This window comes from Lucilia sericata, unplaced genomic scaffold, assembly GCF_015586225.1.
Source record: "Lucilia sericata isolate MDLA Ls3-8-SP2 unplaced genomic scaffold, ASM1558622v1 Contig000616F_arrow, whole genome shotgun sequence".
In the NCBI taxonomy this organism is placed as follows: Eukaryota; Metazoa; Arthropoda; class Insecta; order Diptera; family Calliphoridae; genus Lucilia; species Lucilia sericata.
The window spans coordinates 219,357-236,453 of NW_023994622.1; the positions used below are offsets into that span (position 1 = coordinate 219,357).

The window sequence follows — 17,097 nt, forward strand, 5'->3', positions numbered from 1 at the left end:
AGAATATTTCATTTTTCTGCTTAACAGTCACAAACATTTATTTAAACACGTACAATTTATTTGTAGTATATTTAATATTAATATTATGCTTAATGCTGTTTTTGAGCGCCAAAAACTAAAAGAATGGAACAACTATTAAAAAAAAAACTAAATAAAATGCCTTAGCGTTAGCTGGCGTTATAAAAAACGTAGAAAAATTTCAAATCATAAAAACAACTTTGAGAACTCGAGCAGTTATTTTTTCCAGTATTCTAAGCGTTTTTCTGTGTTTTTATTTTTTTTGTAATTTTATATATTAATAAATCACTTATTTCCGTTTGCTAGATACTACTATACTTTTCTTCTATATATTTTTGTTAATATATAATAAGTATTTGCAGTAATATTTTATATTACATATATAAAAACTATATTATATTTATGTTAGTTGGTTTATTTTTGTAGCTTTATTTATATTTATGTTTTTTGCTTTCACTCTCTCTCTCTCTCTAGTTATTTTAACTTCCATACCACTTGAGTTTCCGTTTCAAAAGTTGCGCTTCAACTGTTCACACTGTGATTAGTTACACAATCTTAAATAGCCTTCTTAACGATATCAAGTATCTTCTACTATGATTTTTTACGTTTTTTTCCCTATTCAAAAATGTATGAACAAATTCTAAAAAAAAAGTATAAAACAATCTTCTTTACCTACTGCTAGTTGTTATTTCATCATCTTGAATGTGAGTTTGTTTTTGCTGCGAAATACATTTTGCATCATACAGTGTTACGTGCAGGTGTTGTAAGTTAGTGGGGATTTTTGTAACGTTTTCGAAATGAAAAAGTCAATTTGAAATTATGATTAATAGTTTTTGTTGCCTATTTTATTAAGGAAAAAAAATGGCAGGAAATAAAAAGGACTTCTGAGTTTATTTGTTGTCTGTTGAAAGTAAATTTTGATAATTTCATAACAAAGTATTAAAAACTTAATGAAGATTTTTAAAACTAAAAGAAATGCCTTAAACAATTTGTTTTATAGGCACAAGTCAAATCCGATTCTTACATACTCTTTTTATTTAACACTATATATGTATATCTACCGACGTAGTATGGGGGACGTGGCTCATGGGGGTAATTACTTCTTTGTAAGCAAGCGTAGTAAGTTCTTATTTAAGACCCTATTTGTAAGAAAGAATGGTAAGTTAAGGTTATGAAAGTGCAACTCCACTCATAGACTATAAGCTCAATTGTAATTATGTCCGCATAATGTAAAGATCCAAAGATACATTAGAAAAACAAAAAGAACAAATTAATTAGAAGTTTTACCGATTCGATTCCTTATAGAACGAAATTGGAGAGAATCTGATTTACCCTATTAGGTAGGAAGGTAGGTAGGTAGGTTGATAGGAGGATGTATATTACATCAAATCCGAAGAAATACACCTAGGCCTGTCGGGCCTGTTGTGCGCTCCTTATCATGAAAAAAAGGGAACTGAATGAATTATTTTTCAGTATTCATAAACTCAGTTTCCTAAACGTAATTCCTAAGAATCTTCCAATCAGTGTTAGTCAGGAATGTTATTTCCGGAATAACATCACTTCCAAGATACTTGGATCTAACTTCGACGAATGCCTGGTAGTGGCAAAGAAAGTGCTCCACATGCTCTACATTCGTCTGAATCCGCACGTCCAATTTTGCATAGATGTGCTCGTAATCCTGTGTGCCCACTCAGAATACGTACCATCATACTAACTTCAGACTTTCTCATTTTTAGGAGATTTTTCGACTTGCTCTCATCAAGGTCACCCCATAGGATCTTCGTGGTTCTACCCACTGTTTCGTTATTCCAAGAGGCCCTATGGGATTCCTATTAAACCTAATCGAAGAAATTACTGTTTTCCGTAATAAAACTTACTATACTGCGAGGCTTAAGTCCCGCAATTTCACCCACTTCGGCATGAAACCTATTTCCTAGATTCGATTCTGTATTCTAGAACAGTGCCAATTGTATGCTTGATCGTCTCTAGTTTCTCTACATCTTTGCATAGCCTGAAATAGTCCAGTATATTACTGTTCCACTTACTGACAAAGGCCCTAAATGAGCAATACCTCGTTATGATACCTGTCAGAATTCTTAGAATGCGTATATCCAGTCCTATAAGTAACTTGGTAGCCCTAACATCAAGTGTTGGACATTCATTCATGGTTTCTTAGATGTGTGGTTTCATTCTCCTTTCCCTATATTATCTAAATCAAGTTTCGAACCTAATTTAGCTAATCAGTTCTTCCACAACCTCTTTACCATGCACATTGCAGTGCCCCAGTTTAATAATGTCCCTAAGAGCATTTATACAATCTGCAACCAGGCGCGAATGTATCATAGGTATGACATGCCTATGTTCTACGAGCACCGGCCCTAGGTCGATACGATTCTATAAGTTGCACTAGGCTCTCAGAGATGAAAGACACCAAATTCGTCAGGGAGTCCAAAGGACCTCTTTATACCGACGGTAAAAACTGCGCACCCATCTAACAGTCTAGTTGGGAATTCCATCAGAGGTGTTCGAAGTTTAGAGTCGCATGATCATGTAGGAGTTAGCATGACCATGTAGACTTACTTTGTATAAAATTTTCGAGTGATTGTCGCTTGAGTGTTTAATTAACGAAGACATATAAATTCCTAGTAGAATCCAGATCGCTACACCCGTTACAAAATGTTATATAGCTGAAAGTTAAAGAATAATGTCAAAGTCTGCTAGTGGAGTACAACTAATGGCAACAGTTTCATTCCCCTTTTCATTCTTTCCTGAGTATATAGTTTCCACGAAAGCTTGCTATCAAAGAAAGTCCATAAATACTCCTCTATAGATGCCATCTAACCTCGGCATCCTGCAGTTATCTACCTTATAGCGATTGATAAATATTATTAGTTCAGTTTTCCTTGGATTTACTCACAGTCCTTTAGCTTTCGCCCATATCAAGAAGTCACGTAGTGCAGTCTCCATTATGACACTGACCGATAACATCACTTCATTCATATAGGCAGCAATCTTCCTACCTTTAGATTAAAATAGTCCTAGAATACCCTTAACCGCTAGTAGCCACATTAGAGTCTATAAAACACCCCTTTGAGGAGTCCCCCCGGTAACCTTTCTCCTAATGCAACGATCCCTTAGGTTCAAGTATATAATTCTGCTGATAAGCACGCATACTATCCACTTTACCATGAAGTCCTGAACCCCGAACTCTACTAGCGAAATGAGAACTTTTTCGAAAACTCCCAAAACCCAAAATTCTACATACACCGGGCTTTCTGCATGACCCATTTTTGACAATGGCAGAGGTGACGTACATTAGGCGGAAATATAGGGTTGTCATTCATAATGGAACCTATCAGATTTTGTGTCTCAAATACAAATGTTTCAGAAACTTGAAAAGCCCTTTTATAATTTTTTTATGAAATTGTTCCTTACAGAAAATTTTTGGAGTGATATATGAGAATGTGGATCTTAATTGTAGCTTGTTATCTGAAATATGTTGCCAACCAAAAAGTTTCTGGTTTCCAATAATTTTTCTTCTGTTGCTATTTGTACTTATATGATGTTGAATATTTCTATATGTAAGTATGAATGTAGAATATAAACATGCCTCTGTGTACGTGAGTATCTCTGTGTGCAAAGCTTATAAATAGAGATGAAAAATCTTTCTTTTATTATTCAGCTTTATGATTCCATTGCTTGTTTGTCGATGTTTCTTCTTCATTTTGTACATTTTCCATTTATTGACTGTGTTTTTTTTCTTCTTAACTATTGAATGACATGTATTCTACGTATTTAAGTAAATATTGTAACTCTTTCAATTTTGTTTTCTTTTAAGAATCTGCTATTATTCTTCTACTATAACGTTTTTTTTCGCCAATTTTCTTTCATTTTATGCTCTGCTTCTACTTTTCTTTTAATGTAAACAGAAAAATGAATAGAAAAGGATGAAATAAAAATACAAGATAAATATATGATATAGGTATGTACACACATGCAGTATGTATGAGTGTTGTTGTTATTTACACGTATGTATGTGTGTATATATATTTAGACTTACATGTTTATATAGAGTTATATACATATGTACCTATGTATGTCCTTTTGTACACAACAGATATATTTAACAAACATTTATATCAGACGATTAAAAAGAATTCGAGATATAAATACACTTAAACATACATATGCTGTTTATGTTACAATAGAGTTGCCAAGTTACTAAGATCATTAAGATGAAAAGGTAGTTCCATATAGGCATGTAAAACTCAGTACTTTAGTACTCTTTGATATCGAGAAATACCGAGGAAGCCCGAAGACATCAATAGTATTGTTAACTTATAAACTTTTTATAAGTAGTCCACATAGTATTCAATAGTCTAGTCTATAGTCTAGTCTATAGTCTAGTCTATAGTCTAGTCTATAGTCTAGTCCAGCGGTTCCCACAGATTTTTACTTCGCGGACCCCTTGAAGAACTTATTTAATTTCGCGGACCCCCATACATATTTTTTTTTCCAGTACATTGAGAATATATAATATTTCAGATAGGTTTTCAATTGCATGTTTTGAAGATAGAATGACTTCTTTGTTGATATGTTAACATGATGTTTAATTTTATGATCGTGAGATCTTTCATGTTCATTTTTCTTCAAGGTAGCAAAAAGGTTTCTTTATCAAATATTGTCACATGTGCTTAAGGAGTCACGTTTCAAAAATTTGTTGCGATTGCAAAGGGTGAACTGAGTAAGTGAGCTAAGTTTTCGGGAAAATAATATAAGAAAGTTGGACTTCTTCTATGTTGTTGCGGAATGCGTTATCCGCATAATATATGATTTGAACTCTTTGTTAAAGTACTGTGAATTTGGAACTTAAATTTGAATTTTAAAATACCAACGAATTATTTTACTTCATGGTTTTTGGCTACATATTTGCGCGAAACGCTATGGATTTTCTGATGTTAATTTAATATATGTATTGGTCGACAAAATCAAGTTAAAATCTGTGTATCACGTCGGATTGGAATATTTATAAAGAGATGGATAAAGAGTCACCTCTGTTTTGGAAATATATAATTTTAGTCCTTTCAAACGAGAACACTTTTGCTTACAATTTGATAAACTTAAATCTGTAATAAGCTTGTCTTTGAATTGAACTTCATACTCCGGAATACCAGTATCCCTAATTTAATTGTAAGACAGAGTATTATTTGTCTGAAATAAAAACCATTATTTCAGTACATATACAGGAAATAAAAATTACAAATCACGTAGTACTTTACTTTATAAAAGTTATACAATAAATTTGTAGGGCCTAGCTTCTTCCTGATAAACAACCGAAAAAATAAAATTCAAAAAGTCACCAAAAAATTTGGGATTATTGCACAAAAATTGGATATATTTGTACATACATATAAAAGCAGAATATTGTTTATTCATGGTTTTTTTCGTTCGTCTTCGCGGACCCCCTAGGATTTTACTACGGACCACTAGGGGTCCGCGGACCCCCATTTGGGAACCGTTGGTCTAGTCTAGTCTAGTCTAGTCTAGTCTATAGTCTAGTCTATAGTCTAGTCTATAGTCTAGTCTATAGTCTAGTCTATAGTCTATATAGTCTAGTCTATAGTCTAGTCTAGTCTAGTCTATAGTCTAGTCTAGCTATAGTCCTAGTCTATAGTCTAGTCCTATAGTCTAGTCATAGTCTAGTCTATAGTCTAGTCTATAGTCCTAGTCTATCGTATAGTTCTATAGTCTGTCTATAGTCTAGTCTATAGTCTAGTCTATAGTCTAGTCTATAGTCTAGGTTCCGATAGTCTAGTCTATAGTCTAGTCTATAGTCTAAGGTCTATAGTCCTAGTCTAGTCTAGTAGTCTAGTCTATATAGTCTATAGTCTAGTCTATAGTCTAGTCATAGTCTAGTCTATGTAGTCTATAGTCTAGTACTATAGTCCTAGTCTATAGTAGTCTATAGTCTAGTCTATAGGTCTAGTCTATAGTCTAGGTCTATAGTCTAGTCCTATAGTCTAGTCTATAGTTCCTAGTCTATAGTCTAGTCTATAGTGTCTATCTATAGTCTAGTCTATAGTCTAGTCTAGTAGTCTAGTCTATAGTCTAGTCTATAGGTCTAGTCCTATAGTCTAGTCTATAGTCAGTCTATAGTCTAGTCTATAGTCTAGTCTATAGTCTAGTCCTATAGTCTAGTCTATAGTCTAGTCTATAGTCTAGTCTATAGTCTAGTCTATAGTCTAGTATAGTCTAGTCTATAGTCTAGTCTATAGTCTAGTCTATAGTCTAGTCTATAGTCTAGTCTATAGTCTAGTCTATAGTCTAGTCTATAGTCTAGTCTATATAGTCTAGTCTAGTCTAGTCTAGTCTATAGTCTAGTCTATAGTCTAGTCTATAGTCTAGTCTATAGTCTAGTCTATAGTCTAGTCTATAGTCTAGTCTATAGTCTAGTCTATAGTCTAGTCTATAGTCTAGTCTATAGTCTAGTCTATAGTCTAGTCTATAGTCTAGTCTATAGTCTAGTCTATAGTCTAGTCTATAGTCTAGTCTATAGTCTAGTCTATAGTCTAGTCTATAGTCTAGTCTATAGTCTAGTCTATAGTCTAGTCTATAGTCTAGTCTATAGTCTAGTCTATAGTCTAGTATATCTAGTCTATAGTCTAGTCTATAGTCTAGTCTATAGTCTAGTCTATAGTCTAGTCTATAGTCTAGTCTATAGTCTAGTCTATAGTCTAGTCTATAGTCTAGTCTATAGTCTAGTCTATAGTCTAGTCTATAGTCTAGTCTATTCTATAGTCTATAGTCTAGTCTATAGTCTAGTCTATAGTCTAGTCTATAGTCTAGTCTATAGTCTAGTCTATAGTCTAGTCTATAGTCTAGTCTATAGTCTAGTCTATAGTCTAGTCTAGTCTATAGTCTAGTCTAGTCTATCTAGTCTATCTAGTCTAGTCTATCTAGTCTAGTCTAGTCTAGTCAGTCTCTCTATAGTCTAGTCTATAGTCTAGTCTATAGTCTAGTCTAGTCTAGTCTAGTCTAGTCTAGTCTAGTCTAGTCTATCTAGTCTAGTCTAGTCTATAGTCTAGTCTAGTCTAGTCTAGTCTAGTCTATAGTCTAGTCTAGTCTATAGTCTAGTCTAGTCTAGTCTATAGTCTAGTCTAGTCTATAGTCTAGTCTATCTATAGTCTATCTAGTCTATAGTCTAGTCTATAGTCTAGTCTATAGTCTAGTCTATAGTCTATCTAGTCTAGTCTAGTCTATAGTCTAGTCTATAGTCTAGTCTATAGTCTAGTCTATAGTCTAGTCTATAGTCTAGTCTATAGTCTAGTTTATAGTCTAGTCTATAGTCTAGTCTATAGTCTAGTCTATAGTCTAGTCTATAGTCTAGTCTATAGTCTTAGTCTATAGTCTAGTCTATAGTCTAGTCTATAGTCAAGTCTATAGTCTAGTCTATAGTCAAGCCTATAGTCTAGTCTATAGTCTAGTCTTTAGTCTGGTCTATAGTCTATTCTGTAGTCTAGTCTATTCAATAGTCTAGTCTATAGTCTAGTCTATAATCTAGCGGAAAATTAGTTTAGTACTTTAACACCTCAAAAATACACTTTTGGTTTCAAGTTTCTGTAAGTTGCCTCTCTATAAAATACTTCCTTTGAATTTCTTCATTTTTGGCAACCCCTTAATCCTTTTCCATTCACTAGGTGAGTATGATTATGTGTACATGCTTTTATTATCCCTGCAGTTTGACTTAAGCACAATATAGTTTAATCATCCTGGACACTTGTTTAAACAACAGGATATTGAACTTTATTTGTTTATATATAATTTTTTCTCTCTGTTTTTGCACTATTAATTCACATATTAACTAAAGATGTTGTAAAAAAAGGGATTTTTACTACTTGCCTGATAATAAATTCAACTTTATTACAAATTTTTAAATATAAAGATAAACTTGTTTTAATTTATACAGAGTTTGGGAGTTTATTCTGGTGGCACAATTTTATAGATTTCTTTTATTTTTTATATATTTTAAATAATAAATATCAGGGTTTTTGTAAAAATTACATGTTGTAAAATTATTTGCGGTTTGTTTAATATATTTTTGTTAAACTTGTCAATTTCTAGTTGGATAATTAAGATAAAATAATCGGTTTGAAAAGCGGAAAAATTTAAGTTGTTACAATAATTATTTAAATGCATCAATAGATATAATTTTTTAACGATTACAATCCTCTAACCGTTTTCTATAAGGGAGTGTCCTCGACCCAAACGAAACTAAGTCCATAAAAGTGTTAATTTCTATAGAAAAATTTCGTCCCTGATGAGATTTATTTTGAAAACTGATCGATTTCGAACTAATCGATTTACAAGTTTTCTATATAAAATATAGTTTTTAGTAAATTTTCTATAAGGAACTTTTTCGTTGACCTTTTTTCTATTTATTTGCAACATATATAGAGTACTTAATTTTTTCAACAACATTTCAATTTTAAATTTTCCAAAAAAAAGGTTACTTTTAATAAAAGTGATTCTCACTAAATATAACAATTGAATGAACAAAATACTCTCCAATGTATTTTAGTTTATTTTATAAGCTTTATTTAAGTATTTAATTTAAATTGTATAAATTAAAATGTGAATGAATATTTTTTTTGTTAAATAAAATTTCTAAATTCGATTTAAATATTTAATAGTTTATCATAAGTGTATGGAGGATTTGCATATAAAAAACATAAAATAAATGTATTAGGGTGGCACCAGGAAAATAATGAAATAATATCAAACTTTTTTCAAACTAAGTTAATAAAAAACAAAATCAGACTACAAAGGAAAATAAGTTTTAATTTTATGATCCTTCTCGTCACCTGATCTAGATCCTTAAGGCAAAATTGAATTTGCAGTTCATAGATGAGCACTATCCTATTGGAAACTCATGCATAGATAAAAACTCACATGAATTTGATTTCAAAGATGTGCTTAGTTTTAGATTTTATTTACCATAGAAAGATACATACTACGGTCTGGTATATATAGTATTTATTGTTTGGTATTGCACTCAAATTTCGTTAGAATGTAGACAAATACTTAAAGCGAAAAAGGTAAAATGTAGTACTGTTATATAGAATACATTTACGATATATTTTGTATGGTAAATATTATTTTGCAACATTAAGTTAAACAGAAAAGCAAAATGGAAAACAAATAAAATTTAAGAATCTTAAGCTTTAACAGACATTATTGATTTTTGATATAAGACAAAAGTTTTACATTTTTATTAGCCAAAACAATCTTAAACTTTAGAATTAATATTAAAAAGATTTTTTTTTTTTAACATTTTCTATAAAAAGAATTTTCTCGAAAATTTCCTATAAAAAGAGAATTTTCTAGAAAATTTTATATAAATAGAGAATTTTCTAGAAAATTTTATATAAATAGAGAATATCTTCAAAAATTTTCCATAAAAAGAGAAATTTCTCAAAAATTTTCTAGGAAAAAAATAATTTTCTATAGAAAGAGAATTTTCTCGAAAGTTTTCTATAGAAAGAAAATTTCCTCGAAAATGTTCTTTAAGAAGAGAATTTTCTCGATAATTTTCTATGAAAAAGAGAATTTTCTTTTTCATCGAAAAAGAGAATTTTCTCAAAATTTTTCTATATAAAGCGAAATTTGTCGAAAATCTTTTATCAAAAAGAGAGTTTTCTCTGAAAATTTTCTATAAAAGAGAGTTTTTTCGAAAAATTTTCTATAAAAGAGAATTTCTACGAAAATTTTCTATAAAAGAGAATTTCTACGAAAATTTTCTACAAAAAGAGAATTTCTACGAAAATTTTCCTATAAAAAGAGAATTTTTTCGAAATTTTCCTATAAAAAGAGAATTTTTTCGAAAATTTCCTATAAAAAGAGAATTTTTTCGAAAATTTCCTATAAAAAGAGAATTTTTTCGAAAATTTCCTATAAAAAAGGAATTTTCTCGAAAATTTTCTATTAAAAGAGAATTTTCTCGAAAATTTTCTATAAAAAGAGAATTTTCTCGAAAATTTTCTATAAAAAGAGAATTTTCTCGAAAATTTTCTATAAAAAAGAGAATTTTCTCGAAAATTTTCTATAAAAAAGAGAAATTTCTCGAAAATTTTCTATAAAAAGAGAATTTTCTCGAAAATTTTCTATAAAAAAGAGAATTTTCTCGAAAATTTTCTATAAAAAAGAGAATTTTCTCGAAAATTTTCTATAAAAAGAGAATTTTCTCGAAAATTTTCTATAAAAAAGAGAATTTTCTCGAAAATTTTCTATAAAAAAGAGAATTTTCTCGAAAATTTTCTATAAAAAAGAGAATTTTCTCGAAAATTTTCTATAAAAAAGAGAACTTTCTCGAAAATTTTCTATAAAAAAGAGAATTTTCTCGAAAATTTTTTATAAAAAAGAGAATTTTCTCGAAAATTTTCTATAAAAAAGAGAATTTTCTCGAAAATTTTCTATAAAAAAGAGAATTTTCTCGAAAATTTTCTATAAAAAAGAGAATTTTCTCGAAAATTTTCTATAAAAAAGAGAATTTTCTCGAAAATTTTCTATAAAAAAGAGAATTTTCTCGAAAATTTTCTATAAAAAAGAGAATTTTTTCGAAAATTTTCTATAAAAAAGAGAATTTTTTCGAAAATTTTCTATAAAAAAGAGAATTTTCTCAAAAATTTTCTATAAAAAGAAAATTTTCTCTAGAAAGAAAATTTTTTTGAAACTTTTCTTTAGAATGAAAATTTTCTATAAAAAGATAATTTTCTCTTAAATTTTCTAAAAAAAAAGAGAATCTTCTCGAAAAGTTTTCTATAAAAAGAGGAATTTCTCAAAAATTTTCTATGAAAGAGACATTTTTATAAAACTTTTTAGAGAGAAGTGTTTTGGCAGTTTTGCCTCATAGCTGGTCTAGCGATCGAAGGCTTTCTCTGGAATTTATTAAAATATAATTTTTTATAAAATATTTATTGCACTTGCCTTAAAACCCTAGTGTGTGTTGTGTGCCTATAAATATTTTGTATATGTATATTCATGGTGGTATGAACAATTTTAATTTTAATAATTAAATATTACTCATACGCATCATTGGCCAGAAACAATATGACGAACAATTTATATTCTAAATGCACGACCATGAAATAAAAACCACAAATAAAAATAAAATAAAAATATATAGAGTCGAACATTTATATTTATGCATAATATAAAAATAATTAAATATTTTTTTCATATATTTTTATTTTCATGTTGTTAAAAAAAGAAAAATGCTGAAAAAACAGGCTGTCGCATATTGTGCTGCTCCCCGCAGAACAAACACACACAAACACAAACTCTTAATATGAATTGCAGAAAAAAATATGTCACATTTGGAACAATAAAAAAAATTGTTTTTTAAAACAACAAAAACTGACACAACAAATGTATGACAAGGGAAAAAACTGTATGAACGAATGGCAGGGAGTTTGAAGAGAGAAAGAGAAAAAAAAATACAATTCCAATGATTTAATTTAATAGTCTTAAAATCTTTTTCGTAACTTGTCATGATGTTATAAAAAGACCATTTTTGTCCATATTCGTGCTATTATTATGGTTGCTGTGGAATGTACATTTTGCTGTACAACAGAGAATGGGGTTATTAGTATGTGTGTATGAACAAATGTTTTTGTAGTGATGTGTGTTAACTAACACCCACAAACAAAAAGACAAAAACTACAAAAAAAAAAATGAGATTGAAAAAATTGAAATCCATTTGTTGGAGTGTGATCAAGGACCTTTTAGTTGGTCAAGAACGACCTCAAAATGCCTTAAGTCGTTAAACTTAGCGGAATTGATTTGGCGTTAGTTTTCAATTTGCTACAAATCATGACATATTTCGTTTAGTTTCTTTTTTTCTTCTGTTTTGTTTCATTTTCTGTTTATTTTTGCCACTTGCCAACAAAAAAAAAGGACACACACCATGTTCCATTTTTATTGTATGATGCATTGCACAAATGCAACAACGCCAGGGGTTTTGGATTAGATTTTTTGGCGCACCAAAAAAAAAAACCTAATAATAAAGAGTTTGATTTTGTTTTTTTCGTCTTTGGGGTTTGCAGTAAGTAACTTAAACGGAATTAAATATCAACTGATTTGCCAGTAAGTATTACTGTGGTTAGTTGCACAAAAAAACTATAAATGATATTGAACAGCTTTGATTGTTTGTCAAAAGTCAATTTAAGACAAATGTGTTTTAAAAGGAATATAATGGTATTTAGAGTAACATGATTTATTTAAAATTAATTTAAATGTATTTTTTACTCTTTTTCAACAAAACGTCAAAATTTTTCAAATGGAACGAAATGGAATTTAGTGAAACATTAAAAACTGCTTAAACACTTTAATTAAGTAAGAATATTTACTTTGCAAAGCTTTTATAATCATTTTGGATGAAAAATCAATAGTTTTACTTAAAGGAACAAAATGGAATTTAGTGAAACATGATTAAAATACTGATTTTTTTAGTTGAATTTAATTTAGATGTTATTAAAATTAATTTAAGCATATTCTTTTTGAACTTTTTCAACTGAATTGTGCAATTTTTAGTATTTTTCAAAAGGAACGAAGTGAGATTTAGTGAAACATTGCAAAAAACTATATAAAAACTTTAAATTTGTAAAGACATTTACTTTGTAATGTTTATAAAGTAATTTGAAGAAAAGAAATCAATAGTTTTACTTAAAGGAACAAAATGGAATTTAGTGAAACATGATGAAAATGTTGATTTGTTTAGCTTAATTTGTTTCAAATGTTATTAAGATTAATTTAAATATATTTCTTAGAGTAATTTTCAATAAAATTTCTAAAATTTTCAGTATTTTGCAGGAGGAACGAAGTGGAATTTAATGAAACATTAAAATAAACAGCATGACAACTTTAATTTAATTAAAATATTTACTTTGCAAAACTTTTAAAATAAATTTTAATGGAAAGTTAATCAAAATCCATAATTATACTGAAAGGAACAAAATGGAATTTAGTGAAACATAATTAAAATATTAAATTGTTCAGCTTAATTTGTTGTAAATGTTATTAAAAATTAATTTTAATATAAGTTTTAATTTTTTATAAAATTTCAGTATTTTGCATGAGGAACGAAGTGAAATTTAATGAAACATTAAAATAAACTGCTTAAAAACTTTAATTTAATTACAATTTTTACTTTGCAAGGCTTTTAAAATAAATTTTAATGGAAATCGAATGAAAATCTATAATTATAATGAAAGGAACAAAATGGAATATAGTGAAACATAATATAAATATAGAATTGTTCAGGTTAATTAGTTTAAAATTATTTTAAATATTCTTTTTAAACTTTTTTAACAAAATTTCTACAATTTTTAGTATTTTGCAAGAGGAACAAAGTGGAATTTAGTGAAACATTGAAATAAACTGCATGAAAACTTAATTCTGGTAACAACATTTGCTATGTAAATCATTAAATGACAATTTAAATAAATAATAAAAAAATCAAATTTACACTTATAGAAACAAAGTGGAATGTGAAACATTATTGAAATAATTATTAAAAATATGTCAAATACGTTTTAGATTTTATGTTTTTATGAGACATGAAAGAAAAGCGCATAAAATCAAGAGGATTGAAATGAATTTCTTGGAAAAAGCGAATAATTTTGATTAAAAGTCTATTTCATTGAAAAGTTTTCTTAAAACTTTAATTTTTTGAAATGAAACGTATTGGAATTTAATGAAACATGGTCTTGAATATCTGTTAATACAAGCTAGTCATCTAGTTGCATTATTTAGCAAAAGGAACAAAATGGAATAATGTGAAACATATGTATAAATAGCATAATAACTCTTCCAAAGGATCTTTAAAAGTCAAATTTATTAAAAAAAAATTTTTTCTAAAACATTGATTTTTGAAAAGGAATGAAATGGAATTGTGTGAAACAGGGTCTTAAATCCTTTTTAATGCATTTTAGTATATATTTCTGCAAAAAATTGTAGACAACTTTTCAAAAACAATTATGTAGCAAAAAGGGAACAAAATGGAATTAAATGAAACATTAAACTATTGCAGTAAAATTAGGATTTTATTAAATTACTAACACTTTACCCAAAACATAGATTTATATTAGGGGAACGAAATGGAATTTTGCAAAACATGGTCTCAAATATCTGTTAATGCAAGCTTATTTGTCCAGTCTGTGATATTTATAAAAAATTCGCTAAAATTGGAATATTAAGCAAGAGGAACAAAATGGTATCATGTGAAACATACGTATAAATAGCATGTTAGTATGTTTTACTCATCCAAAAGATTCTTAAAAGTCAATTTTATTGAAAAAACTTGTTTTTTTTTTTTTTTTTGAAAAGAAACGATATGGAATTTATTGAAACATGGCCCCAAATCTATTTTAATAGCACTTAGTATTCATATTTAAGAAAAATTTCTTGAAAACATTTATTTATTATGAAGAGGAACACTTCTTAGGTTAAACAATTACTTTTCTCTCAGGAACGAAGTGAAATTTGGTGAAACTAATTCCCTAGACTGCTGCAGCTCAATGTAAACCATTAATGTGGGAATAAAATATATAAATATAATAAAATTTGGGGAACACAGTCAAAATGGAACAAAATGGAATTAATTGAAATATGTTTCTAAGCCGATAAATGTTGTAAAGAAGTTTATTTATCCAAAAAGGAACACATTGGAATAAATTGAAACATTTAGAGTCAAATATAAAAGCTTCAACTTCTAGGGTACAATAAAACTTTGCAAATTATGTTTTATTTTAGTCTTTTGTGTTTAATCTTTTTCCAAAAATGTCCTTCTTCAGCAAAACTCTATAGCATTTCTTAGTATTAGTGTTAAATAACACGGATTAGCAATTGTATATCTTTAAAATGTCAATAAACAGGAAATAAATAAAATTACAAAAGATTTTTTTTTTTGTTCTGCTCCGACGACGTGACACTTTTCTGTTGCCCTCTTTATGCCACCAATAATCTTCTCACAATTAAGTTACCAAACATGGAGTAATAATCGTTTTATAAACATGTTCAAACTCACAAATCCCTACTAATATCGTAACCTAACCTCATATGGAGTATTAACAATATCATAAAAATAGTACTTTAAATGTAAAACAAAAATCCTTTTGTTGGACAAACGAAAAAAAATCCTATACCCTTAACAAGTTCTTTTTTTTTTGGTGTGACAAAGCAAATTACAATAGTGACACAAACACGCACCCAGCACGCACACGCATGGACACACAATTGTCTTTTCTAATGATTGGTCTTGATCATACATGATGAACAATGGATTATTATTTTGTTTGGTCCATTTTTTCCCATCTTGTTTCGTTTTTCTAGATTTTTTTGTTCTCTCAATAGTTTTTCATTTTTATGCTTTCAAATGTGTGTGTGTGTGTGAAGCCAGAAAGAAGAAAAAGAATTAAGCCAAATATATAAACTCTAATCAGGGTAATTTAGTTTGACACTTTGGCCTTGGCACTATATAACATTTATGGTTTTATTGGGAGAATAAATGGGGGTCAAAGAGTCATCAGTAAACGACTGGAAAAAATACGAAAAAAAAAAACTTATAAAATAAAACTGGTCTCAACTGTATTTAAAATACAAGTACATACTGCCTCTATAATGAGCCTGACGTTGCTAATAATGACGACGACGACGACAACGACAACAATGACGATGTTGATGTCGTGTCCAATGATGAAGGACAAGCACACCAACAACAACAAATTCTATGACAACAATTTAGATAATGCTTCAACAATATACTAAATACTTACACGTGTAACTTGTCCCTAAGTCTGGGGCAATATACAGCAAAAAAACAAAACAATGTTGAAACAAACAAAGCAAACATACAAAAAAAAAAGTTTAAATATACTTAAAAGTTAATAAAATTGATGAAAAAAACATTAGGATTAGAATGTTTATTTATAAAATGTTATTTTGTACTCACTGCTTTAATTTGCACAACTTAACTTGAGTAGTATTCGAAATGTAACGAAATATGTATGCATGTGAAGGGTACATATATGGGGAATTATTCACACTTTTATACACTTATACAAAAACAGCCACTTGTATTACATTTCCCCTAATCAGTTATTTGGTATTCCTTCCTTGTTTGGTTATAGGAAATGGAAATACAAAAATATATAAAAAACTGCAGAAAATTTAAAAAATCCTCTGAATATGTAACAAAAAATCGATTGATTTCTATTGAGTGCAGAGGTTCTATACCAATAAAATTTCTTCGAATAGATTCTAAATAGTCTTGACAATAGTTATAAATATACTCTAAACCGCACATTCGACTGGACTATAGTCTTCGCTATGAACAAGACTATAGTCTGCACAATATTCTTGACTGCAGACTGGACTATAGATTGGGCTACAGACTATAGACTGGAGTATAGTCTGGACTATAGACTGGTGTATAGTCGGGACTATAGACTGGAGTATAGTCTGGACTATAGACTGGAGTATAGTCTGGACTATAGTCTGGACTATAGTCTGGACTATAGTCTGGACTATAGTCTGGACTATAGTCTGGACTATAGTCTGGACTATAGTCTGGACTATAGTCTGGACTATAGTCTGGACTATAGTCTGGACTATAGTCTGGACTATAGTCTGGACTATAGTGTGGACTATAGTCTGGACTATAGTCTGGACTATAGTCTGGACTATAGTCTGGACTATAGTCTGGACTATAGTCTGGACTATAGTCTGGACAATAGTCTGGACTATAGTCTGGACAATAGTCTGGGCTATAGTCTGGACTATAGTCTGGACTATAGTCTGGAGTATAGTCTGGAGTATAGTCTGGAGTATCGTCTGGAGCATAGTCTGAAGTGTAGTCTGGACTATAGTTTGGAGTATAGTTGGCAGTGTATTCTGGACTATAGTCTGGAGTATAGTTGGCAGTGTATTCTGGACTATAGTCTGGAGTATAGTCTGGACTATAGACTGGAGTAGAGTCTGGAGTGTAGTCTGGAGTGTAATCTGGACTATAGTCTGGAGTGTAGA

The 17,097-nt window shown here is 29.3% G+C and overlaps 1 protein-coding gene across 2 annotated transcripts in view; it reads right to left on the reverse strand.

The window, feature by feature from the left end:
* The window catches only part of LOC119606723, a 67,073-nt gene that overhangs the window by 28,186 nt on the left and 21,790 nt on the right, over positions 1-17,097 (reverse strand). The window contains exon 1 of one of the 2 annotated variants that reach the window (XM_037960291.1): positions 511-544. The exons of the other annotated variant lie outside the window; for it this stretch is intronic. The gene's annotated coding sequence lies outside the window, so the exon portion shown is untranslated. Of the gene's footprint in view, positions 1-510; positions 545-17,097 lie in introns of those variants that run through there. 2 annotated transcript variants of the gene reach the window in all.